Source organism: Schistocerca piceifrons, unplaced genomic scaffold (genome assembly GCF_021461385.2).
Source record: "Schistocerca piceifrons isolate TAMUIC-IGC-003096 unplaced genomic scaffold, iqSchPice1.1 HiC_scaffold_420, whole genome shotgun sequence".
In the NCBI taxonomy this organism is placed as follows: Eukaryota; Metazoa; Arthropoda; class Insecta; order Orthoptera; family Acrididae; genus Schistocerca; species Schistocerca piceifrons.
Window position 1 is genome coordinate 19,389 of NW_025728646.1, and position 23,459 is coordinate 42,847.

At 54.4% G+C, this 23,459-nt stretch overlaps 39 non-coding genes across 39 annotated transcripts; all 39 read left to right on the forward strand.

Moving 5' to 3' along the window:
- Positions 1-619: 619 nt before the first annotated feature.
- Trnal-uag lies at positions 620-701 on the forward strand. Its single transcript has one exon. It is a non-coding gene; the product is annotated as a tRNA-Leu (tRNA).
- Positions 702-1,146: 445 nt separating this feature from the next.
- On the forward strand, positions 1,147-1,218 carry Trnae-cuc. The gene has a single exon. It is a non-coding gene; the product is annotated as a tRNA-Glu (tRNA).
- Positions 1,219-1,604: 386 nt separating this feature from the next.
- On the forward strand, positions 1,605-1,676 carry Trnah-gug. The gene has a single exon. It is a non-coding gene; the product is annotated as a tRNA-His (tRNA).
- A 747-nt stretch (positions 1,677-2,423) lies between these two features.
- Positions 2,424-2,505, forward strand: Trnal-uag. Its single transcript has one exon. It is a non-coding gene; the product is annotated as a tRNA-Leu (tRNA).
- A 445-nt stretch (positions 2,506-2,950) lies between these two features.
- Trnae-cuc lies at positions 2,951-3,022 on the forward strand. Its single transcript has one exon. It is a non-coding gene; the product is annotated as a tRNA-Glu (tRNA).
- A 386-nt stretch (positions 3,023-3,408) lies between these two features.
- Trnah-gug lies at positions 3,409-3,480 on the forward strand. The gene has a single exon. It is a non-coding gene; the product is annotated as a tRNA-His (tRNA).
- Positions 3,481-4,227: 747 nt separating this feature from the next.
- Trnal-uag lies at positions 4,228-4,309 on the forward strand. Its single transcript has one exon. It is a non-coding gene; the product is annotated as a tRNA-Leu (tRNA).
- A 445-nt stretch (positions 4,310-4,754) lies between these two features.
- Trnae-cuc lies at positions 4,755-4,826 on the forward strand. Its single transcript has one exon. It is a non-coding gene; the product is annotated as a tRNA-Glu (tRNA).
- A 386-nt stretch (positions 4,827-5,212) lies between these two features.
- Trnah-gug lies at positions 5,213-5,284 on the forward strand. The gene has a single exon. It is a non-coding gene; the product is annotated as a tRNA-His (tRNA).
- Positions 5,285-6,031: 747 nt separating this feature from the next.
- Trnal-uag lies at positions 6,032-6,113 on the forward strand. Its single transcript has one exon. It is a non-coding gene; the product is annotated as a tRNA-Leu (tRNA).
- Positions 6,114-6,558: 445 nt separating this feature from the next.
- On the forward strand, positions 6,559-6,630 carry Trnae-cuc. The gene has a single exon. It is a non-coding gene; the product is annotated as a tRNA-Glu (tRNA).
- A 386-nt stretch (positions 6,631-7,016) lies between these two features.
- Trnah-gug lies at positions 7,017-7,088 on the forward strand. The gene has a single exon. It is a non-coding gene; the product is annotated as a tRNA-His (tRNA).
- A 747-nt stretch (positions 7,089-7,835) lies between these two features.
- Positions 7,836-7,917, forward strand: Trnal-uag. Its single transcript has one exon. It is a non-coding gene; the product is annotated as a tRNA-Leu (tRNA).
- Positions 7,918-8,362: 445 nt separating this feature from the next.
- On the forward strand, positions 8,363-8,434 carry Trnae-cuc. Its single transcript has one exon. It is a non-coding gene; the product is annotated as a tRNA-Glu (tRNA).
- Positions 8,435-8,820: 386 nt separating this feature from the next.
- Positions 8,821-8,892, forward strand: Trnah-gug. The gene has a single exon. It is a non-coding gene; the product is annotated as a tRNA-His (tRNA).
- A 747-nt stretch (positions 8,893-9,639) lies between these two features.
- On the forward strand, positions 9,640-9,721 carry Trnal-uag. The gene has a single exon. It is a non-coding gene; the product is annotated as a tRNA-Leu (tRNA).
- Positions 9,722-10,166: 445 nt separating this feature from the next.
- Trnae-cuc lies at positions 10,167-10,238 on the forward strand. Its single transcript has one exon. It is a non-coding gene; the product is annotated as a tRNA-Glu (tRNA).
- Positions 10,239-10,624: 386 nt separating this feature from the next.
- Positions 10,625-10,696, forward strand: Trnah-gug. The gene has a single exon. It is a non-coding gene; the product is annotated as a tRNA-His (tRNA).
- Positions 10,697-11,443: 747 nt separating this feature from the next.
- Trnal-uag lies at positions 11,444-11,525 on the forward strand. The gene has a single exon. It is a non-coding gene; the product is annotated as a tRNA-Leu (tRNA).
- A 445-nt stretch (positions 11,526-11,970) lies between these two features.
- Trnae-cuc lies at positions 11,971-12,042 on the forward strand. Its single transcript has one exon. It is a non-coding gene; the product is annotated as a tRNA-Glu (tRNA).
- A 386-nt stretch (positions 12,043-12,428) lies between these two features.
- Positions 12,429-12,500, forward strand: Trnah-gug. Its single transcript has one exon. It is a non-coding gene; the product is annotated as a tRNA-His (tRNA).
- A 747-nt stretch (positions 12,501-13,247) lies between these two features.
- On the forward strand, positions 13,248-13,329 carry Trnal-uag. Its single transcript has one exon. It is a non-coding gene; the product is annotated as a tRNA-Leu (tRNA).
- Positions 13,330-13,774: 445 nt separating this feature from the next.
- On the forward strand, positions 13,775-13,846 carry Trnae-cuc. Its single transcript has one exon. It is a non-coding gene; the product is annotated as a tRNA-Glu (tRNA).
- Positions 13,847-14,232: 386 nt separating this feature from the next.
- Trnah-gug lies at positions 14,233-14,304 on the forward strand. The gene has a single exon. It is a non-coding gene; the product is annotated as a tRNA-His (tRNA).
- Positions 14,305-15,051: 747 nt separating this feature from the next.
- On the forward strand, positions 15,052-15,133 carry Trnal-uag. The gene has a single exon. It is a non-coding gene; the product is annotated as a tRNA-Leu (tRNA).
- Positions 15,134-15,578: 445 nt separating this feature from the next.
- On the forward strand, positions 15,579-15,650 carry Trnae-cuc. The gene has a single exon. It is a non-coding gene; the product is annotated as a tRNA-Glu (tRNA).
- Positions 15,651-16,036: 386 nt separating this feature from the next.
- Positions 16,037-16,108, forward strand: Trnah-gug. The gene has a single exon. It is a non-coding gene; the product is annotated as a tRNA-His (tRNA).
- Positions 16,109-16,855: 747 nt separating this feature from the next.
- On the forward strand, positions 16,856-16,937 carry Trnal-uag. The gene has a single exon. It is a non-coding gene; the product is annotated as a tRNA-Leu (tRNA).
- Positions 16,938-17,383: 446 nt separating this feature from the next.
- Positions 17,384-17,455, forward strand: Trnae-cuc. The gene has a single exon. It is a non-coding gene; the product is annotated as a tRNA-Glu (tRNA).
- Positions 17,456-17,841: 386 nt separating this feature from the next.
- Trnah-gug lies at positions 17,842-17,913 on the forward strand. Its single transcript has one exon. It is a non-coding gene; the product is annotated as a tRNA-His (tRNA).
- A 746-nt stretch (positions 17,914-18,659) lies between these two features.
- On the forward strand, positions 18,660-18,741 carry Trnal-uag. Its single transcript has one exon. It is a non-coding gene; the product is annotated as a tRNA-Leu (tRNA).
- Positions 18,742-19,186: 445 nt separating this feature from the next.
- On the forward strand, positions 19,187-19,259 carry Trnae-cuc. The gene has a single exon. It is a non-coding gene; the product is annotated as a tRNA-Glu (tRNA).
- Positions 19,260-19,645: 386 nt separating this feature from the next.
- Positions 19,646-19,717, forward strand: Trnah-gug. The gene has a single exon. It is a non-coding gene; the product is annotated as a tRNA-His (tRNA).
- Positions 19,718-20,465: 748 nt separating this feature from the next.
- Trnal-uag lies at positions 20,466-20,548 on the forward strand. Its single transcript has one exon. It is a non-coding gene; the product is annotated as a tRNA-Leu (tRNA).
- A 445-nt stretch (positions 20,549-20,993) lies between these two features.
- Trnae-cuc lies at positions 20,994-21,065 on the forward strand. Its single transcript has one exon. It is a non-coding gene; the product is annotated as a tRNA-Glu (tRNA).
- A 386-nt stretch (positions 21,066-21,451) lies between these two features.
- Positions 21,452-21,523, forward strand: Trnah-gug. Its single transcript has one exon. It is a non-coding gene; the product is annotated as a tRNA-His (tRNA).
- Positions 21,524-22,270: 747 nt separating this feature from the next.
- On the forward strand, positions 22,271-22,352 carry Trnal-uag. Its single transcript has one exon. It is a non-coding gene; the product is annotated as a tRNA-Leu (tRNA).
- Positions 22,353-22,798: 446 nt separating this feature from the next.
- Positions 22,799-22,870, forward strand: Trnae-cuc. Its single transcript has one exon. It is a non-coding gene; the product is annotated as a tRNA-Glu (tRNA).
- Positions 22,871-23,256: 386 nt separating this feature from the next.
- On the forward strand, positions 23,257-23,328 carry Trnah-gug. The gene has a single exon. It is a non-coding gene; the product is annotated as a tRNA-His (tRNA).
- The last annotated feature ends 131 nt before the right edge of the window (positions 23,329-23,459 follow it).

Below are 23,459 nucleotides of genomic sequence, written 5' to 3' on the forward strand. Positions count from 1 at the left end.
CGCCTCCCAGAGCGCAGACGTCCGCTGCTCTCTGTAGTCGAAAAGGGCAGTCGTTTGAAGTGCGATGGATGAGCAGCCAGTCCCAGCAGAACAGGAAGCTGTGGCGTGCACTGTTTCTACAAATGCTAGGAACACTGGCGCACCAAGCAGCGCATGTAGCGTGGCCGAGCGCTTTAAGGCGCTGGTTTAAGGCACCAGTCTCTCTGTAGGCGCGGTTTCGAATCCCGTAGCTGCCGGGGGTTTTGATGTGATCGCGTTAACCTGCCGCTTTTCCTTCAAGTGTAACCTCCTTGAGCTCACATATGTTTGATACATGGAGCATTCTAGCTCCGCCTGACAGTTACAGCTACGATACTTTAGTGGTTAAGGAAAGCGCAGGTTCGAAACCTGGTCACGGCACGAAAACGTCTCTTGACGCTGTCTCCTTAACTGCGACAGCTACAGACAAGTGGCGTCGCTACCGTACGGCGGGCACGGCTTTTTCTTGCTGTGGATGGCCTAAAGAGACGCTTCCAGTGGGAGAGCAGTGGAAATACATGGCACGGCGATTGCCAAGATACTTCCATTTCGAAGTGATCTTTGTAGTACAAACGAAACGTTTTGCCGCTGCTGATCCAACGGTAACGTGGCCGAGCGGTCTAAGGCGCTGGTTTTAGGCACCAGTCTCTCCGGAGGCGTGGGTTCGAATCCCACCGTTGCCACTTTTTACGTCTCATTTTTGTGCCGTTGCGGTGTGTCCTCGTGGGGTAGGACGCAGCTCTTGTGACGCGCGTGTTGTGTAGGTAGCGTGGCCGAGCGGTCTAAGGCGCTGGTTTCAGGCACCATTCTCTTCGGAGGCGTGGGTTCCAATCCCACAGCTGCCGAACGTGTAATGTTTCCTGTGTCGAAGGCAGATGCACTCATTGCCCGCAAAGGAAACAGCACAACAAGGCGTGAGCGTCTGCTTGGTGAATTGTCGTAGAACAGTGCGTGGTGCAACGACAGGATTTGTAGGCACCTTTTGCTCTCATCATTGCTGGCGTTCGTCTCCACGAAATGCGTCCGGAGCACGCCGTTCTATAACGCGAGAGAGTGGATTTTTTACAGTTGTCGTCAGTTAACCGTGGGCGGCTGCTGCGTTCGCTGGAAAGAGCACTGCCGTCGTTGTCCGGTGTGGTCTAGTGGCTAGGATACCTGGCTCTCACCCAGGAGGCCCGGGTTCGATTCCCGGTACCGGAATTGCGCGTTTTTGTTGCTCCTCCTATGCGACTTGTCTCGACTTTGCTCGACTGACGCTACGCTGACGCGTGCAGAAAGCTACGTTAAGTATGACTCGCGGCAACACCTGACGGCGAGAGAGATGCGGCGTCTATCCACTTGTTATCGAGCCACATACCGGTACCTGTAGTCAAGAGGCTTGGAGGACTGCAAGACATTGCCACGGAGGTGAATGCAGCTAACCACTGTAGTTAGAGTCCTGACAGCGCAGGCACGTTCATTTGCTCGTATACATGTGATGGAGACCGTGTCTGACACTGCTGTGGCGTACACCTTGGCCTAGGCTTTGCTGGGTATCGCCACTTGCATTGCAGCCAGCTGCCTTCGCGGGCGCCTCCGTGGCCATGGCCGTGATCGTCTAGTGGTTAGGACATTGCGTTGTGGCCGCAATAACCCAGGTTCGAATCCTGGTCACGGCAATTTTGAAAGTTTTGCCTTGCTGCCGTTGCAATGGCGAGTACTCGAAATGACAGTACTCTCTTGATTTTTTCACTCGTGTTCCGCAGGCCGCAGTTAGCACTACCACTTCATCCCCAACACGTAATGTCGCCTCCCAGAGCGCAGACGTCCGCTGCTCTCTGTAGTCGAAAAGGGCAGTCGTTTGAAGTGCGATGGATGAGCAGCCAGTCCCAGCAGAACAGGAAGCTGTGGCGTGCACTGTTTCTACAAATGCTAGGAACACTGGCGCACCAAGCAGCGCATGTAGCGTGGCCGAGCGCTTTAAGGCGCTGGTTTAAGGCACCAGTCTCTCTGTAGGCGCGGTTTCGAATCCCGTAGCTGCCGGGGGTTTTGATGTGATCGCGTTAACCTGCCGCTTTTCCTTCAAGTGTAACCTCCTTGAGCTCACATATGTTTGATACATGGAGCATTCTAGCTCCGCCTGACAGTTACAGCTACGATACTTTAGTGGTTAAGGAAAGCGCAGGTTCGAAACCTGGTCACGGCACGAAAACGTCTCTTGACGCTGTCTCCTTAACTGCGACAGCTACAGACAAGTGGCGTCGCTACCGTACGGCGGGCACGGCTTTTTCTTGCTGTGGATGGCCTAAAGAGACGCTTCCAGTGGGAGAGCAGTGGAAATACATGGCACGGCGATTGCCAAGATACTTCCATTTCGAAGTGATCTTTGTAGTACAAACGAAACGTTTTGCCGCTGCTGATCCAACGGTAACGTGGCCGAGCGGTCTAAGGCGCTGGTTTTAGGCACCAGTCTCTCCGGAGGCGTGGGTTCGAATCCCACCGTTGCCACTTTTTACGTCTCATTTTTGTGCCGTTGCGGTGTGTCCTCGTGGGGTAGGACGCAGCTCTTGTGACGCGCGTGTTGTGTAGGTAGCGTGGCCGAGCGGTCTAAGGCGCTGGTTTCAGGCACCATTCTCTTCGGAGGCGTGGGTTCCAATCCCACAGCTGCCGAACGTGTAATGTTTCCTGTGTCGAAGGCAGATGCACTCATTGCCCGCAAAGGAAACAGCACAACAAGGCGTGAGCGTCTGCTTGGTGAATTGTCGTAGAACAGTGCGTGGTGCAACGACAGGATTTGTAGGCACCTTTTGCTCTCATCATTGCTGGCGTTCGTCTCCACGAAATGCGTCCGGAGCACGCCGTTCTATAACGCGAGAGAGTGGATTTTTTACAGTTGTCGTCAGTTAACCGTGGGCGGCTGCTGCGTTCGCTGGAAAGAGCACTGCCGTCGTTGTCCGGTGTGGTCTAGTGGCTAGGATACCTGGCTCTCACCCAGGAGGCCCGGGTTCGATTCCCGGTACCGGAATTGCGCGTTTTTGTTGCTCCTCCTATGCGACTTGTCTCGACTTTGCTCGACTGACGCTACGCTGACGCGTGCAGAAAGCTACGTTAAGTATGACTCGCGGCAACACCTGACGGCGAGAGAGATGCGGCGTCTATCCACTTGTTATCGAGCCACATACCGGTACCTGTAGTCAAGAGGCTTGGAGGACTGCAAGACATTGCCACGGAGGTGAATGCAGCTAACCACTGTAGTTAGAGTCCTGACAGCGCAGGCACGTTCATTTGCTCGTATACATGTGATGGAGACCGTGTCTGACACTGCTGTGGCGTACACCTTGGCCTAGGCTTTGCTGGGTATCGCCACTTGCATTGCAGCCAGCTGCCTTCGCGGGCGCCTCCGTGGCCATGGCCGTGATCGTCTAGTGGTTAGGACATTGCGTTGTGGCCGCAATAACCCACGTTCGAATCCTGGTCACGGCAATTTTGAAAGTTTTGCCTTGCTGCCGTTGCAATGGCGAGTACTCGAAATGACAGTACTCTCTTGATTTTTTCACTCGTGTTCCGCAGGCCGCAGTTAGCACTACCACTTCATCCCCAACACGTAATGTCGCCTCCCAGAGCGCAGACGTCCGCTGCTCTCTGTAGTCGAAAAGGGCAGTCGTTTGAAGTGCGATGGATGAGCAGCCAGTCCCAGCAGAACAGGAAGCTGTGGCGTGCACTGTTTCTACAAATGCTAGGAACACTGGCGCACCAAGCAGCGCATGTAGCGTGGCCGAGCGCTTTAAGGCGCTGGTTTAAGGCACCAGTCTCTCTGTAGGCGCGGTTTCGAATCCCGTAGCTGCCGGGGGTTTTGATGTGATCGCGTTAACCTGCCGCTTTTCCTTCAAGTGTAACCTCCTTGAGCTCACATATGTTTGATACATGGAGCATTCTAGCTCCGCCTGACAGTTACAGCTACGATACTTTAGTGGTTAAGGAAAGCGCAGGTTCGAAACCTGGTCACGGCACGAAAACGTCTCTTGACGCTGTCTCCTTAACTGCGACAGCTACAGACAAGTGGCGTCGCTACCGTACGGCGGGCACGGCTTTTTCTTGCTGTGGATGGCCTAAAGAGACGCTTCCAGTGGGAGAGCAGTGGAAATACATGGCACGGCGATTGCCAAGATACTTCCATTTCGAAGTGATCTTTGTAGTACAAACGAAACGTTTTGCCGCTGCTGATCCAACGGTAACGTGGCCGAGCGGTCTAAGGCGCTGGTTTTAGGCACCAGTCTCTCCGGAGGCGTGGGTTCGAATCCCACCGTTGCCACTTTTTACGTCTCATTTTTGTGCCGTTGCGGTGTGTCCTCGTGGGGTAGGACGCAGCTCTTGTGACGCGCGTGTTGTGTAGGTAGCGTGGCCGAGCGGTCTAAGGCGCTGGTTTCAGGCACCATTCTCTTCGGAGGCGTGGGTTCCAATCCCACAGCTGCCGAACGTGTAATGTTTCCTGTGTCGAAGGCAGATGCACTCATTGCCCGCAAAGGAAACAGCACAACAAGGCGTGAGCGTCTGCTTGGTGAATTGTCGTAGAACAGTGCGTGGTGCAACGACAGGATTTGTAGGCACCTTTTGCTCTCATCATTGCTGGCGTTCGTCTCCACGAAATGCGTCCGGAGCACGCCGTTCTATAACGCGAGAGAGTGGATTTTTTACAGTTGTCGTCAGTTAACCGTGGGCGGCTGCTGCGTTCGCTGGAAAGAGCACTGCCGTCGTTGTCCGGTGTGGTCTAGTGGCTAGGATACCTGGCTCTCACCCAGGAGGCCCGGGTTCGATTCCCGGTACCGGAATTGCGCGTTTTTGTTGCTCCTCCTATGCGACTTGTCTCGACTTTGCTCGACTGACGCTACGCTGACGCGTGCAGAAAGCTACGTTAAGTATGACTCGCGGCAACACCTGACGGCGAGAGAGATGCGGCGTCTATCCACTTGTTATCGAGCCACATACCGGTACCTGTAGTCAAGAGGCTTGGAGGACTGCAAGACATTGCCACGGAGGTGAATGCAGCTAACCACTGTAGTTAGAGTCCTGACAGCGCAGGCACGTTCATTTGCTCGTATACATGTGATGGAGACCGTGTCTGACACTGCTGTGGCGTACACCTTGGCCTAGGCTTTGCTGGGTATCGCCACTTGCATTGCAGCCAGCTGCCTTCGCGGGCGCCTCCGTGGCCATGGCCGTGATCGTCTAGTGGTTAGGACATTGCGTTGTGGCCGCAATAACCCAGGTTCGAATCCTGGTCACGGCAATTTTGAAAGTTTTGCCTTGCTGCCGTTGCAATGGCGAGTACTCGAAATGACAGTACTCTCTTGATTTTTTCACTCGTGTTCCGCAGGCCGCAGTTAGCACTACCACTTCATCCCCAACACGTAATGTCGCCTCCCAGAGCGCAGACGTCCGCTGCTCTCTGTAGTCGAAAAGGGCAGTCGTTTGAAGTGCGATGGATGAGCAGCCAGTCCCAGCAGAACAGGAAGCTGTGGCGTGCACTGTTTCTACAAATGCTAGGAACACTGGCGCACCAAGCAGCGCATGTAGCGTGGCCGAGCGCTTTAAGGCGCTGGTTTAAGGCACCAGTCTCTCTGTAGGCGCGGTTTCGAATCCCGTAGCTGCCGGGGGTTTTGATGTGATCGCGTTAACCTGCCGCTTTTCCTTCAAGTGTAACCTCCTTGAGCTCACATATGTTTGATACATGGAGCATTCTAGCTCCGCCTGACAGTTACAGCTACGATACTTTAGTGGTTAAGGAAAGCGCAGGTTCGAAACCTGGTCACGGCACGAAAACGTCTCTTGACGCTGTCTCCTTAACTGCGACAGCTACAGACAAGTGGCGTCGCTACCGTACGGCGGGCACGGCTTTTTCTTGCTGTGGATGGCCTAAAGAGACGCTTCCAGTGGGAGAGCAGTGGAAATACATGGCACGGCGATTGCCAAGATACTTCCATTTCGAAGTGATCTTTGTAGTACAAACGAAACGTTTTGCCGCTGCTGATCCAACGGTAACGTGGCCGAGCGGTCTAAGGCGCTGGTTTTAGGCACCAGTCTCTCCGGAGGCGTGGGTTCGAATCCCACCGTTGCCACTTTTTACGTCTCATTTTTGTGCCGTTGCGGTGTGTCCTCGTGGGGTAGGACGCAGCTCTTGTGACGCGCGTGTTGTGTAGGTAGCGTGGCCGAGCGGTCTAAGGCGCTGGTTTCAGGCACCATTCTCTTCGGAGGCGTGGGTTCCAATCCCACAGCTGCCGAACGTGTAATGTTTCCTGTGTCGAAGGCAGATGCACTCATTGCCCGCAAAGGAAACAGCACAACAAGGCGTGAGCGTCTGCTTGGTGAATTGTCGTAGAACAGTGCGTGGTGCAACGACAGGATTTGTAGGCACCTTTTGCTCTCATCATTGCTGGCGTTCGTCTCCACGAAATGCGTCCGGAGCACGCCGTTCTATAACGCGAGAGAGTGGATTTTTTACAGTTGTCGTCAGTTAACCGTGGGCGGCTGCTGCGTTCGCTGGAAAGAGCACTGCCGTCGTTGTCCGGTGTGGTCTAGTGGCTAGGATACCTGGCTCTCACCCAGGAGGCCCGGGTTCGATTCCCGGTACCGGAATTGCGCGTTTTTGTTGCTCCTCCTATGCGACTTGTCTCGACTTTGCTCGACTGACGCTACGCTGACGCGTGCAGAAAGCTACGTTAAGTATGACTCGCGGCAACACCTGACGGCGAGAGAGATGCGGCGTCTATCCACTTGTTATCGAGCCACATACCGGTACCTGTAGTCAAGAGGCTTGGAGGACTGCAAGACATTGCCACGGAGGTGAATGCAGCTAACCACTGTAGTTAGAGTCCTGACAGCGCAGGCACGTTCATTTGCTCGTATACATGTGATGGAGACCGTGTCTGACACTGCTGTGGCGTACACCTTGGCCTAGGCTTTGCTGGGTATCGCCACTTGCATTGCAGCCAGCTGCCTTCGCGGGCGCCTCCGTGGCCATGGCCGTGATCGTCTAGTGGTTAGGACATTGCGTTGTGGCCGCAATAACCCAGGTTCGAATCCTGGTCACGGCAATTTTGAAAGTTTTGCCTTGCTGCCGTTGCAATGGCGAGTACTCGAAATGACAGTACTCTCTTGATTTTTTCACTCGTGTTCCGCAGGCCGCAGTTAGCACTACCACTTCATCCCCAACACGTAATGTCGCCTCCCAGAGCGCAGACGTCCGCTGCTCTCTGTAGTCGAAAAGGGCAGTCGTTTGAAGTGCGATGGATGAGCAGCCAGTCCCAGCAGAACAGGAAGCTGTGGCGTGCACTGTTTCTACAAATGCTAGGAACACTGGCGCACCAAGCAGCGCATGTAGCGTGGCCGAGCGCTTTAAGGCGCTGGTTTAAGGCACCAGTCTCTCTGTAGGCGCGGTTTCGAATCCCGTAGCTGCCGGGGGTTTTGATGTGATCGCGTTAACCTGCCGCTTTTCCTTCAAGTGTAACCTCCTTGAGCTCACATATGTTTGATACATGGAGCATTCTAGCTCCGCCTGACAGTTACAGCTACGATACTTTAGTGGTTAAGGAAAGCGCAGGTTCGAAACCTGGTCACGGCACGAAAACGTCTCTTGACGCTGTCTCCTTAACTGCGACAGCTACAGACAAGTGGCGTCGCTACCGTACGGCGGGCACGGCTTTTTCTTGCTGTGGATGGCCTAAAGAGACGCTTCCAGTGGGAGAGCAGTGGAAATACATGGCACGGCGATTGCCAAGATACTTCCATTTCGAAGTGATCTTTGTAGTACAAACGAAACGTTTTGCCGCTGCTGATCCAACGGTAACGTGGCCGAGCGGTCTAAGGCGCTGGTTTTAGGCACCAGTCTCTCCGGAGGCGTGGGTTCGAATCCCACCGTTGCCACTTTTTACGTCTCATTTTTGTGCCGTTGCGGTGTGTCCTCGTGGGGTAGGACGCAGCTCTTGTGACGCGCGTGTTGTGTAGGTAGCGTGGCCGAGCGGTCTAAGGCGCTGGTTTCAGGCACCATTCTCTTCGGAGGCGTGGGTTCCAATCCCACAGCTGCCGAACGTGTAATGTTTCCTGTGTCGAAGGCAGATGCACTCATTGCCCGCAAAGGAAACAGCACAACAAGGCGTGAGCGTCTGCTTGGTGAATTGTCGTAGAACAGTGCGTGGTGCAACGACAGGATTTGTAGGCACCTTTTGCTCTCATCATTGCTGGCGTTCGTCTCCACGAAATGCGTCCGGAGCACGCCGTTCTATAACGCGAGAGAGTGGATTTTTTACAGTTGTCGTCAGTTAACCGTGGGCGGCTGCTGCGTTCGCTGGAAAGAGCACTGCCGTCGTTGTCCGGTGTGGTCTAGTGGCTAGGATACCTGGCTCTCACCCAGGAGGCCCGGGTTCGATTCCCGGTACCGGAATTGCGCGTTTTTGTTGCTCCTCCTATGCGACTTGTCTCGACTTTGCTCGACTGACGCTACGCTGACGCGTGCAGAAAGCTACGTTAAGTATGACTCGCGGCAACACCTGACGGCGAGAGAGATGCGGCGTCTATCCACTTGTTATCGAGCCACATACCGGTACCTGTAGTCAAGAGGCTTGGAGGACTGCAAGACATTGCCACGGAGGTGAATGCAGCTAACCACTGTAGTTAGAGTCCTGACAGCGCAGGCACGTTCATTTGCTCGTATACATGTGATGGAGACCGTGTCTGACACTGCTGTGGCGTACACCTTGGCCTAGGCTTTGCTGGGTATCGCCACTTGCATTGCAGCCAGCTGCCTTCGCGGGCGCCTCCGTGGCCATGGCCGTGATCGTCTAGTGGTTAGGACATTGCGTTGTGGCCGCAATAACCCACGTTCGAATCCTGGTCACGGCAATTTTGAAAGTTTTGCCTTGCTGCCGTTGCAATGGCGAGTACTCGAAATGACAGTACTCTCTTGATTTTTTCACTCGTGTTCCGCAGGCCGCAGTTAGCACTACCACTTCATCCCCAACACGTAATGTCGCCTCCCAGAGCGCAGACGTCCGCTGCTCTCTGTAGTCGAAAAGGGCAGTCGTTTGAAGTGCGATGGATGAGCAGCCAGTCCCAGCAGAACAGGAAGCTGTGGCGTGCACTGTTTCTACAAATGCTAGGAACACTGGCGCACCAAGCAGCGCATGTAGCGTGGCCGAGCGCTTTAAGGCGCTGGTTTAAGGCACCAGTCTCTCTGTAGGCGCGGTTTCGAATCCCGTAGCTGCCGGGGGTTTTGATGTGATCGCGTTAACCTGCCGCTTTTCCTTCAAGTGTAACCTCCTTGAGCTCACATATGTTTGATACATGGAGCATTCTAGCTCCGCCTGACAGTTACAGCTACGATACTTTAGTGGTTAAGGAAAGCGCAGGTTCGAAACCTGGTCACGGCACGAAAACGTCTCTTGACGCTGTCTCCTTAACTGCGACAGCTACAGACAAGTGGCGTCGCTACCGTACGGCGGGCACGGCTTTTTCTTGCTGTGGATGGCCTAAAGAGACGCTTCCAGTGGGAGAGCAGTGGAAATACATGGCACGGCGATTGCCAAGATACTTCCATTTCGAAGTGATCTTTGTAGTACAAACGAAACGTTTTGCCGCTGCTGATCCAACGGTAACGTGGCCGAGCGGTCTAAGGCGCTGGTTTTAGGCACCAGTCTCTCCGGAGGCGTGGGTTCGAATCCCACCGTTGCCACTTTTTACGTCTCATTTTTGTGCCGTTGCGGTGTGTCCTCGTGGGGTAGGACGCAGCTCTTGTGACGCGCGTGTTGTGTAGGTAGCGTGGCCGAGCGGTCTAAGGCGCTGGTTTCAGGCACCATTCTCTTCGGAGGCGTGGGTTCCAATCCCACAGCTGCCGAACGTGTAATGTTTCCTGTGTCGAAGGCAGATGCACTCATTGCCCGCAAAGGAAACAGCACAACAAGGCGTGAGCGTCTGCTTGGTGAATTGTCGTAGAACAGTGCGTGGTGCAACGACAGGATTTGTAGGCACCTTTTGCTCTCATCATTGCTGGCGTTCGTCTCCACGAAATGCGTCCGGAGCACGCCGTTCTATAACGCGAGAGAGTGGATTTTTTACAGTTGTCGTCAGTTAACCGTGGGCGGCTGCTGCGTTCGCTGGAAAGAGCACTGCCGTCGTTGTCCGGTGTGGTCTAGTGGCTAGGATACCTGGCTCTCACCCAGGAGGCCCGGGTTCGATTCCCGGTACCGGAATTGCGCGTTTTTGTTGCTCCTCCTATGCGACTTGTCTCGACTTTGCTCGACTGACGCTACGCTGACGCGTGCAGAAAGCTACGTTAAGTATGACTCGCGGCAACACCTGACGGCGAGAGAGATGCGGCGTCTATCCACTTGTTATCGAGCCACATACCGGTACCTGTAGTCAAGAGGCTTGGAGGACTGCAAGACATTGCCACGGAGGTGAATGCAGCTAACCACTGTAGTTAGAGTCCTGACAGCGCAGGCACGTTCATTTGCTCGTATACATGTGATGGAGACCGTGTCTGACACTGCTGTGGCGTACACCTTGGCCTAGGCTTTGCTGGGTATCGCCACTTGCATTGCAGCCAGCTGCCTTCGCGGGCGCCTCCGTGGCCATGGCCGTGATCGTCTAGTGGTTAGGACATTGCGTTGTGGCCGCAATAACCCACGTTCGAATCCTGGTCACGGCAATTTTGAAAGTTTTGCCTTGCTGCCGTTGCAATGGCGAGTACTCGAAATGACAGTACTCTCTTGATTTTTTCACTCGTGTTCCGCAGGCCGCAGTTAGCACTACCACTTCATCCCCAACACGTAATGTCGCCTCCCAGAGCGCAGACGTCCGCTGCTCTCTGTAGTCGAAAAGGGCAGTCGTTTGAAGTGCGATGGATGAGCAGCCAGTCCCAGCAGAACAGGAAGCTGTGGCGTGCACTGTTTCTACAAATGCTAGGAACACTGGCGCACCAAGCAGCGCATGTAGCGTGGCCGAGCGCTTTAAGGCGCTGGTTTAAGGCACCAGTCTCTCTGTAGGCGCGGTTTCGAATCCCGTAGCTGCCGGGGGTTTTGATGTGATCGCGTTAACCTGCCGCTTTTCCTTCAAGTGTAACCTCCTTGAGCTCACATATGTTTGATACATGGAGCATTCTAGCTCCGCCTGACAGTTACAGCTACGATACTTTAGTGGTTAAGGAAAGCGCAGGTTCGAAACCTGGTCACGGCACGAAAACGTCTCTTGACGCTGTCTCCTTAACTGCGACAGCTACAGACAAGTGGCGTCGCTACCGTACGGCGGGCACGGCTTTTTCTTGCTGTGGATGGCCTAAAGAGACGCTTCCAGTGGGAGAGCAGTGGAAATACATGGCACGGCGATTGCCAAGATACTTCCATTTCGAAGTGATCTTTGTAGTACAAACGAAACGTTTTGCCGCTGCTGATCCAACGGTAACGTGGCCGAGCGGTCTAAGGCGCTGGTTTTAGGCACCAGTCTCTCCGGAGGCGTGGGTTCGAATCCCACCGTTGCCACTTTTTACGTCTCATTTTTGTGCCGTTGCGGTGTGTCCTCGTGGGGTAGGACGCAGCTCTTGTGACGCGCGTGTTGTGTAGGTAGCGTGGCCGAGCGGTCTAAGGCGCTGGTTTCAGGCACCATTCTCTTCGGAGGCGTGGGTTCCAATCCCACAGCTGCCGAACGTGTAATGTTTCCTGTGTCGAAGGCAGATGCACTCATTGCCCGCAAAGGAAACAGCACAACAAGGCGTGAGCGTCTGCTTGGTGAATTGTCGTAGAACAGTGCGTGGTGCAACGACAGGATTTGTAGGCACCTTTTGCTCTCATCATTGCTGGCGTTCGTCTCCACGAAATGCGTCCGGAGCACGCCGTTCTATAACGCGAGAGAGTGGATTTTTTACAGTTGTCGTCAGTTAACCGTGGGCGGCTGCTGCGTTCGCTGGAAAGAGCACTGCCGTCGTTGTCCGGTGTGGTCTAGTGGCTAGGATACCTGGCTCTCACCCAGGAGGCCCGGGTTCGATTCCCGGTACCGGAATTGCGCGTTTTTGTTGCTCCTCCTATGCGACTTGTCTCGACTTTGCTCGACTGACGCTACGCTGACGCGTGCAGAAAGCTACGTTAAGTATGACTCGCGGCAACACCTGACGGCGAGAGAGATGCGGCGTCTATCCACTTGTTATCGAGCCACATACCGGTACCTGTAGTCAAGAGGCTTGGAGGACTGCAAGACATTGCCACGGAGGTGAATGCAGCTAACCACTGTAGTTAGAGTCCTGACAGCGCAGGCACGTTCATTTGCTCGTATACATGTGATGGAGACCGTGTCTGACACTGCTGTGGCGTACACCTTGGCCTAGGCTTTGCTGGGTATCGCCACTTGCATTGCAGCCAGCTGCCTTCGCGGGCGCCTCCGTGGCCATGGCCGTGATCGTCTAGTGGTTAGGACATTGCGTTGTGGCCGCAATAACCCACGTTCGAATCCTGGTCACGGCAATTTTGAAAGTTTTGCCTTGCTGCCGTTGCAATGGCGAGTACTCGAAATGACAGTACTCTCTTGATTTTTTCACTCGTGTTCCGCAGGCCGCAGTTAGCACTACCACTTCATCCCCAACACGTAATGTCGCCTCCCAGAGCGCAGACGTCCGCTGCTCTCTGTAGTCGAAAAGGGCAGTCGTTTGAAGTGCGATGGATGAGCAGCCAGTCCCAGCAGAACAGGAAGCTGTGGCGTGCACTGTTTCTACAAATGCTAGGAACACTGGCGCACCAAGCAGCGCATGTAGCGTGGCCGAGCGCTTTAAGGCGCTGGTTTAAGGCACCAGTCTCTCTGTAGGCGCGGTTTCGAATCCCGTAGCTGCCGGGGGTTTTGATGTGATCGCGTTAACCTGCCGCTTTTCCTTCAAGTGTAACCTCCTTGAGCTCACATATGTTTGATACATGGAGCATTCTAGCTCCGCCTGACAGTTACAGCTACGATACTTTAGTGGTTAAGGAAAGCGCAGGTTCGAAACCTGGTCACGGCACGAAAACGTCTCTTGACGCTGTCTCCTTAACTGCGACAGCTACAGACAAGTGGCGTCGCTACCGTACGGCGGGCACGGCTTTTTCTTGCTGTGGATGGCCTAAAGAGACGCTTCCAGTGGGAGAGCAGTGGAAATACATGGCACGGCGATTGCCAAGATACTTCCATTTCGAAGTGATCTTTGTAGTACAAACGAAACGTTTTGCCGCTGCTGATCCAACGGTAACGTGGCCGAGCGGTCTAAGGCGCTGGTTTTAGGCACCAGTCTCTCCGGAGGCGTGGGTTCGAATCCCACCGTTGCCACTTTTTACGTCTCATTTTTGTGCCGTTGCGGTGTGTCCTCGTGGGGTAGGACGCAGCTCTTGTGACGCGCGTGTTGTGTAGGTAGCGTGGCCGAGCGGTCTAAGGCGCTGGTTTCAGGCACCATTCTCTTCGGAGGCGTGGGTTCCAATCCCACAGCTGCCGAACGTGTAATGTTTCCTGTGTCGAAGGCAGATGCACTCATTGCCCGCAAAGGAAACAGCACAACAAGGCGTGAGCGTCTGCTTGGTGAATTGTCGTAGAACAGTGCGTGGTGCAACGACAGGATTTGTAGGCACCTTTTGCTCTCATCATTGCTGGCGTTCGTCTCCACGAAATGCGTCCGGAGCACGCCGTTCTATAACGCGAGAGAGTGGATTTTTTACAGTTGTCGTCAGTTAACCGTGGGCGGCTGCTGCGTTCGCTGGAAAGAGCACTGCCGTCGTTGTCCGGTGTGGTCTAGTGGCTAGGATACCTGGCTCTCACCCAGGAGGCCCGGGTTCGATTCCCGGTACCGGAATTGCGCGTTTTTGTTGCTCCTCCTATGCGACTTGTCTCGACTTTGCTCGACTGACGCTACGCTGACGCGTGCAGAAAGCTACGTTAAGTATGACTCGCGGCAACACCTGACGGCGAGAGAGATGCGGCGTCTATCCACTTGTTATCGAGCCACATACCGGTACCTGTAGTCAAGAGGCTTGGAGGACTGCAAGACATTGCCACGGAGGTGAATGCAGCTAACCACTGTAGTTAGAGTCCTGACAGCGCAGGCACGTTCATTTGCTCGTATACATGTGATGGAGACCGTGTCTGACACTGCTGTGGCGTACACCTTGGCCTAGGCTTTGCTGGGTATCGCCACTTGCATTGCAGCCAGCTGCCTTCGCGGGCGCCTCCGTGGCCATGGCCGTGATCGTCTAGTGGTTAGGACATTGCGTTGTGGCCGCAATAACCCACGTTCGAATCCTGGTCACGGCAATTTTGAAAGTTTTGCCTTGCTGCCGTTGCAATGGCGAGTACTCGAAATGACAGTACTCTCTTGATTTTTTCACTCGTGTTCCGCAGGCCGCAGTTAGCACTACCACTTCATCCCCAACACGTAATGTCGCCTCCCAGAGCGCAGACGTCCGCTGCTCTCTGTAGTCGAAAAGGGCAGTCGTTTGAAGTGCGATGGATGAGCAGCCAGTCCCAGCAGAACAGGAAGCTGTGGCGTGCACTGTTTCTACAAATGCTAGGAACACTGGCGCACCAAGCAGCGCATGTAGCGTGGCCGAGCGCTTTAAGGCGCTGGTTTAAGGCACCAGTCTCTCTGTAGGCGCGGTTTCGAATCCCGTAGCTGCCGGGGGTTTTGATGTGATCGCGTTAACCTGCCGCTTTTCCTTCAAGTGTAACCTCCTTGAGCTCACATATGTTTGATACATGGAGCATTCTAGCTCCGCCTGACAGTTACAGCTACGATACTTTAGTGGTTAAGGAAAGCGCAGGTTCGAAACCTGGTCACGGCACGAAAACGTCTCTTGACGCTGTCTCCTTAACTGCGACAGCTACAGACAAGTGGCGTCGCTACCGTACGGCGGGCACGGCTTTTTCTTGCTGTGGATGGCCTAAAGAGACGCTTCCAGTGGGAGAGCAGTGGAAATACATGGCACGGCGATTGCCAAGATACTTCCATTTCGAAGTGATCTTTGTAGTACAAACGAAACGTTTTGCCGCTGCTGATCCAACGGTAACGTGGCCGAGCGGTCTAAGGCGCTGGTTTTAGGCACCAGTCTCTCCGGAGGCGTGGGTTCGAATCCCACCGTTGCCACTTTTTACGTCTCATTTTTGTGCCGTTGCGGTGTGTCCTCGTGGGGTAGGACGCAGCTCTTGTGACGCGCGTGTTGTGTAGGTAGCGTGGCCGAGCGGTCTAAGGCGCTGGTTTCAGGCACCATTCTCTTCGGAGGCGTGGGTTCCAATCCCACAGCTGCCGAACGTGTAATGTTTCCTGTGTCGAAGGCAGATGCACTCATTGCCCGCAAAGGAAACAGCACAACAAGGCGTGAGCGTCTGCTTGGTGAATTGTCGTAGAACAGTGCGTGGTGCAACGACAGGATTTGTAGGCACCTTTTGCTCTCATCATTGCTGGCGTTCGTCTCCACGAAATGCGTCCGGAGCACGCCGTTCTATAACGCGAGAGAGTGGATTTTTTACAGTTGTCGTCAGTTAACCGTGGGCGGCTGCTGCGTTCGCTGGAAAGAGCACTGCCGTCGTTGTCCGGTGTGGTCTAGTGGCTAGGATACCTGGCTCTCACCCAGGAGGCCCGGGTTCGATTCCCGGTACCGGAATTGCGCGTTTTTGTTGCTCCTCCTATGCGACTTGTCTCGACTTTGCTCGACTGACGCTACGCTGACGCGTGCAGAAAGCTACGTTAAGTATGACTCGCGGCAACACCTGACGGCGAGAGAGATGCGGCGTCTATCCACTTGTTATCGAGCCACATACCGGTACCTGTAGTCAAGAGGCTTGGAGGACTGCAAGACATTGCCACGGAGGTGAATGCAGCTAACCACTGTAGTTAGAGTCCTGACAGCGCAGGCACGTTCATTTGCTCGTATACATGTGATGGAGACCGTGTCTGACACTGCTGTGGCGTACACCTTGGCCTAGGCTTTGCTGGGTATCGCCACTTGCATTGCAGCCAGCTGCCTTCGCGGGCGCCTCCGTGGCCATGGCCGTGATCGTCTAGTGGTTAGGACATTGCGTTGTGGCCGCAATAACCCAGGTTCGAATCCTGGTCACGGCAATTTTGAAAGTTTTGCCTTGCTGCCGTTGCAATGGCGAGTACTCGAAATGACAGTACTCTCTTGATTTTTTCACTCGTGTTCCGCAGGCCGCAGTTAGCACTACCACTTCATCCCCAACACGTAATGTCGCCTCCCAGAGCGCAGACGTCCGCTGCTCTCTGTAGTCGAAAAGGGCAGTCGTTTGAAGTGCGATGGATGAGCAGCCAGTCCCAGCAGAACAGGAAGCTGTGGCGTGCACTGTTTCTACAAATGCTAGGAACACTGGCGCACCAAGCAGCGCATGTAGCGTGGCCGAGCGCTTTAAGGCGCTGGTTTAAGGCACCAGTCTCTCTGTAGGCGCGGTTTCGAATCCCGTAGCTGCCGGGGGTTTTGATGTGATCGCGTTAACCTGCCGCTTTTCCTTCAAGTGTAACCTCCTTGAGCTCACATATGTTTGATACATGGAGCATTCTAGCTCCGCCTGACAGTTACAGCTACGATACTTTAGTGGTTAAGGAAAGCGCAGGTTCGAAACCTGGTCACGGCACGAAAACGTCTCTTGACGCTGTCTCCTTAACTGCGACAGCTACAGACAAGTGGCGTCGCTACCGTACGGCGGGCACGGCTTTTTCTTGCTGTGGATGGCCTAAAGAGACGCTTCCAGTGGGAGAGCAGTGGAAATACATGGCACGGCGATTGCCAAGATACTTCCATTTCGAAGTGATCTTTGTAGTACAAACGAAACGTTTTGCCGCTGCTGATCCAACGGTAACGTGGCCGAGCGGTCTAAGGCGCTGGTTTTAGGCACCAGTCTCTCCGGAGGCGTGGGTTCGAATCCCACCGTTGCCACTTTTTACGTCTCATTTTTGTGCCGTTGCGGTGTGTCCTCGTGGGGTAGGACGCAGCTCTTGTGACGCGCGTGTTGTGTAGGTAGCGTGGCCGAGCGGTCTAAGGCGCTGGTTTCAGGCACCATTCTCTTCGGAGGCGTGGGTTCCAATCCCACAGCTGCCGAACGTGTAATGTTTCCTGTGTCGAAGGCAGATGCACTCATTGCCCGCAAAGGAAACAGCACAACAAGGCGTGAGCGTCTGCTTGGTGAATTGTCGTAGAACAGTGGCGTGGTGCAACGACAGGATTTGTAGGCACCTTTTGCTCTCATCATTGCTGGCGTTCGTCTCCACGAAATGCGTCCGGAGCACGCCGTTCTATAACGCGAGAGAGTGGATTTTTTACAGTTGTCGTCAGTTAACCGTGGGCGGCTGCTGCGTTCGCTGGAAAGAGCACTGCCGTCGTTGTCCGGTGTGGTCTAGTGGCTAGGATACCTGGCTCTCACCCAGGAGGCCCGGGTTCGATTCCCGGTACCGGAATTGCGCGTTTTTGTTGCTCCTCCTATGCGACTTGTCTCGACTTTGCTCGACTGACGCTACGCTGACGCGTGCAGAAAGCTACGTTAAGTATGACTCGCGGCAACACCTGACGGCGAGAGAGATGCGGCGTCTATCCACTTGTTATCGAGCCACATACCGGTACCTGTAGTCAAGAGGCTTGGAGGACTGCAAGACATTGCCACGGAGGTGAATGCAGCTAACCACTGTAGTTAGAGTCCTGACAGCGCAGGCACGTTCATTTGCTCGTATACATGTGATGGAGACCGTGTCTGACACTGCTGTGGCGTACACCTTGGCCTAGGCTTTGCTGGGTATCGCCACTTGCATTGCAGCCAGCTGCCTTCGCGGGCGCCTCCGTGGCCATGGCCGTGATCGTCTAGTGGTTAGGACATTGCGTTGTGGCCGCAATAACCCAGGTTCGAATCCTGGTCACGGCAATTTTGAAAGTTTTGCCTTGCTGCCGTTGCAATGGCGAGTACTCGAAATGACAGTACTCTCTTGATTTTTTCACTCGTGTTCCGCAGGCCGCAGTTAGCACTACCACTTCATCCCCAACACGTAATGTCGCCTCCCAGAGCGCAGACGTCCGCTGCTCTCTGTAGTCGAAAAGGGCAGTCGTTTGAAGTGCGATGGATGAGCAGCCAGTCCAGCAGAACAGGAAGCTGTGGCGTGCACTGTTTCTACAAATGCTAGGAACACTGGCGCACCAAGCAGCGCATGTAGCGTGGCCGAGCGCTTTAAGGCGCTGGTTTAAGGCACCAGTCTCTCTGTAGGCGCGGTTTCGAATCCCGTAGCTGCCGGGGGTTTTGATGTGATCGCGTTAACCTGCCGCTTTTCCTTCAAGTGTAACCTCCTTGAGCTCACATATGTTTGATACATGGAGCATTCTAGCTCCGCCTGACAGTTACAGCTACGATACTTTAGTGGTTAAGGAAAGCGCAGGTTCGAAACCTGGTCACGGCACGAAAACGTCTCTTGACGCTGTCTCCTTAACTGCGACAGCTACAGACAAGTGGCGTCGCTACCGTACGGCGGGCACGGCTTTTTCTTGCTGTGGATGGCCTAAAGAGACGCTTCCAGTGGGAGAGCAGTGGAAATACATGGCACGGCGATTGCCAAGATACTTCCATTTCGAAGTGATCTTTGTAGTACAAACGAAACGTTTTGCCGCTGCTGATCCAACGGTAACGTGGCCGAGCGGTCTAAGGCGCTGGTTTTAGGCACCAGTCTCTCCGGAGGCGTGGGTTCGAATCCCACCGTTGCCACTTTTTACGTCTCATTTTTGTGCCGTTGCGGTGTGTCCTCGTGGGGTAGGACGCAGCTCTTGTGACGCGCGTGTTGTGTAGGTAGCGTGGCCGAGCGGTCTAAGGCGCTGGTTTCAGGCACCATTCTCTTCGGAGGCGTGGGTTCCAATCCCACAGCTGCCGAACGTGTAATGTTTCCTGTGTCGAAGGCAGATGCACTCATTGCCCGCAAAGGAAACAGCACAACAAGGCGTGAGCGTCTGCTTGGTGAATTGTCGTAGAACAGTGCGTGGTGCAACGACAGGATTTGTAGGCACCTTTTGCTCTCATCATTGCTGGCGTTCGTCTCCACGAAATGCGTCCGGAGCACGCCGTTCTATAACGCGAGAGAGTGGATTTTTTACAGTTGTCGTCAGTTAACCGTGGGCGGCTGCTGCGTTCGCTGGAAAGAGCACTGCCGTCGTTGTCCGGTGTGGTCTAAGTGGCTAGGATACCTGGCTCTCACCCAGGAGGCCCGGGTTCGATTCCCGGTACCGGAATTGCGCGTTTTTGTTGCTCCTCCTATGCGACTTGTCTCGACTTTGCTCGACTGACGCTACGCTGACGCGTGCAGAAAGCTACGTTAAGTATGACTCGCGGCAACACCTGACGGCGAGAGAGATGCGGCGTCTATCCACTTGTTATCGAGCCACATACCGGTACCTGTAGTCAAGAGGCTTGGAGGACTGCAAGACATTGCCACGGAGGTGAATGCAGCTAACCACTGTAGTTAGAGTCCTGACAGCGCAGGCACGTTCATTTGCTCGTATACATGTGATGGAGACCGTGTCTGACACTGCTGTGGCGTACACCTTGGCCTAGGCTTTGCTGGGTATCGCCACTTGCATTGCAGCCAGCTGCCTTCGCGGGCGCCTCCGTGGCCATGGCCGTGATCGTCTAGTGGTTAGGACATTGCGTTGTGGCCGCAATAACCCAGGTTCGAATCCTGGTCACGGCAATTTTGAAAGTTTTGCCTTGCTGCCGTTGCAATGGCGAGTACTCGAAATGACAGTACTCTCTTGATTTTTTCACTCGTGTTCCGCAGGCCGCAGTTAGCACTACCACTTCATCCCCAACACGTAATGTCGCCTCCCAGAGCGCAGACGTCCGCTGCTCTCTGTAGTCGAAAAGGGCAGTCGTTTGAAGTGCGATGGATGAGCAGCCAGTCCCAGCAGAACAGGAAGCTGTGGCGTGCACTGTTTCTACAAATGCTAGGAACACTGGCGCACCAAGCAGCGCATGTAGCGTGGCCGAGCGCTTTAAGGCGCTGGTTTAAGGCACCAGTCTCTCTGTAGGCGCGGTTTCGAATCCCGTAGCTGCCGGGGGTTTTGATGTGATCGCGTTAACCTGCCGCTTTTCCTTCAAGTGTAACCTCCTTGAGCTCACATATGTTTGATACATGGAGCATTCTAGCTCCGCCTGACAGTTACAGCTACGATACTTTAGTGGTTAAGGAAAGCGCAGGTTCGAAACCTGGTCACGGCACGAAAACGTCTCTTGACGCTGTCTCCTTAACTGCGACAGCTACAGACAAGTGGCGTCGCTACCGTACGGCGGGCACGGCTTTTTCTTGCTGTGGATGGCCTAAAGAGACGCTTCCAGTGGGAGAGCAGTGGAAATACATGGCACCGGCGATTGCCAAGATACTTCCATTTCGAAGTGATCTTTGTAGTACAAACGAAACGTTTTGCCGCTGCTGATCCAACGGTAACGTGGCCGAGCGGTCTAAGGCGCTGGTTTTAGGCACCAGTCTCTCCGGAGGCGTGGGGTTCGAATCCCACCGTTGCCACTTTTTACGTCTCATTTTTGTGCCGTTGCGGTGTGTCCTCGTGGGGTAGGACGCAGCTCTTGTGACGCGCGTGTTGTGTAGGTAGCGTGGCCGAGCGGTCTAAGGCGCTGGTTTCAGGCACCATTCTCTTCGGAGGCGTGGGTTCCAATCCCACAGCTGCCGAACGTGTAATGTTTCCTGTGTCGAAGGCAGATGCACTCATTGCCCGCAAAGGAAACAGCACAACAAGGCGTGAGCGTCTGCTTGGTGAATTGTCGTAGAACAGTGCGTGGTGCAACGACAGGATTTGTAGGCACCTTTTGCTCTCATCATTGCTGGCGTTCGTCTCCACGAAATGCGTCCGGAGCACGCCGTTCTATAACGCGAGAGAGTGGATTTTTTACAGTTGTCGTCAGTTAACCGTGGGCGGCTGCTGCGTTCGCTGGAAAGAGCACTGCCGTCGTTGTCCGGTGTGGTCTAGTGGCTAGGATACCTGGCTCTCACCCAGGAGGCCCGGGTTCGATTCCCGGTACCGGAATTGCGCGTTTTTGTTGCTCCTCCTATGCGACTTGTCTCGACTTTGCTCGACTGACGCTACGCTGACGCGTGCAGAAAGCTACGTTAAGTATGACTCGCGGCAACACCTGACGGCGAGAGAGATGCGGCGTCTATCCACTTGTTATCGAGCCACATACCGGTACCTGTAGTCAAGAGGCTTGGAGGACTGCAAGACATTGCCACGGAGGTGAATGCAGCTAACCACTGTAGTTAGAGTCCTGACAGCGCAGGCACGTTCATTTGCTCGTATACATGTGATGGAGACCGTGTCTGACACTGCTGTGGCGTACACCTTGGCCTAGGCTTTGCTGGGTATCGCCACTTGCATTGCAGCCAGCTGCCTTCGCGGGCGCCTCCGTGGCCATGGCCGTGATCGTCTAGTGGTTAGGACATTGCGTTGTGGCCGCAATAACCCAGGTTCGAATCCTGGTCACGGCAATTTTGAAAGTTTTGCCTTGCTGCCGTTGCAATGGCGAGTACTCGAAATGACAGTACTCTCTTGATTTTTTCACTCGTGTTCCGCAGGCCGCAGTTAGCACTACCACTTCATCCCCAACACGTAATGTCGCCTCCCAGAGCGCAGACGTCCGCTGCTCTCTGTAGTCGAAAAGGGCAGTCGTTTGAAGTGCGATGGATGAGCAGCCAGTCCCAGCAGAACAGGAAGCTGTGGCGTGCACTGTTTCTACAAATGCTAGGAACACTGGCGCACCAAGCAGCGCATGTAGCGTGGCCGAGCGCTTTAAGGCGCTGGTTTAAGGCACCAGTCTCTCTGTAGGCGCGGTTTCGAATCCCGTAGCTGCCGGGGGTTTTGATGTGATCGCGTTAACCTGCCGCTTTTCCTTCAAGTGTAACCTCCTTGAGCTCACATATGTTTGATACATGGAGCATTCTAGCTCCGCCTGACAGTTACAGCTACGATACTTTAGTGGTTAAGGAAAGCGCAGGTTCGAAACCTGGTCACGGCACGAAAACGTCTCTTGACGCTGTCTCCTTAACTGCGACAGCTACAGACAAGTGGCGTCGCTACCGTACGGCGGGCACGGCTTTTTCTTGCTGTGGATGGCCTAAAGAGACGCTTCCAGTGGGAGAGCAGTGGAAATACATGGCACGGCGATTGCCAAGATACTTCCATTTCGAAGTGATCTTTGTAGTACAAACGAAACGTTTTGCCGCTGCTGATCCAACGGTAACGTGGCCGAGCGGTCTAAGGCGCTGGTTTTAGGCACCAGTCTCTCCGGAGGCGTGGGTTCGAATCCCACCGTTGCCACTTTTTACGTCTCATTTTTGTGCCGTTGCGGTGTGTCCTCGTGGGGTAGGACGCAGCTCTTGTGACGCGCGTGTTGTGTAGGTAGCGTGGCCGAGCGGTCTAAGGCGCTGGTTTCAGGCACCATTCTCTTCGGAGGCGTGGGTTCCAATCCCACAGCTGCCGAACGTGTAATGTTTCCTGTGTCGAAGGCAGATGCACTCATTGCCCGCAAAGGAAACAGCACAACAAGGCGTGAGCGTCTGCTTGGTGAATTGTCGTAGAACAGTGCGTGGTGCAACGACAGGATTTGTAGGCACCTTTTGCTCTCATCATTGCTGGCGTTCGTCTCCCACGAAATGCGTCCGGAGCACGCCGTTCTATAACGCGAGAGAGTGGATTTTTTACAGTTGTCGTCAGTTAACCGTGGGCGGCTGCTGCGTTCGCTGGAAAGAGCACTGCCGTCGTTGTCCGGTGTGGTCTAGTGGCTAGGATACCTGGCTCTCACCCAGGAGGCCCGGGTTCGATTCCCGGTACCGGAATTGCGCGTTTTTGTTGCTCCTCCTATGCGACTTGTCTCGACTTTGCTCGACTGACGCTACGCTGACGCGTGCAGAAAGCTACGTTAAGTATGACTCGCGGCAACACCTGACGGCGAGAGAGATGCGGCGTCTATCCACTTGTTATCGAGCCACATACCGGTACCTGTAGTCAAGAGGCTTGGAGGACTGCAAGACATTGCCACGGAGGTGAATGCAGCTAACCACTGTAGTTAGAGTCCTGACAGCGCAGGCACGTTCATTTGCTCGTATACATGTGATGGAGACCGTGTCTGACACTGCTGTGGCGTACACCTTGGCCTAGGCTTTGCTGGGTATCGCCACTTGCATTGCAGCCAGCTGCCTTCGCGGGCGCCTCCGTGGCCATGGCCGTGATCGTCTAGTGGTTAGGACATTGCGTTGTGGCCGCAATAACCCAGGTTCGAATCCTGGTCACGGCAATTTTGAAAGTTTTGCCTTGCTGCCGTTGCAATGGCGAGTACTCGAAATGACAGTACTCTCTTGATTTTTTCACTCGTGTTCCGCAGGCCGCAGTTAGCACTACCACTTCATCCCCAACACGTAATGTCGC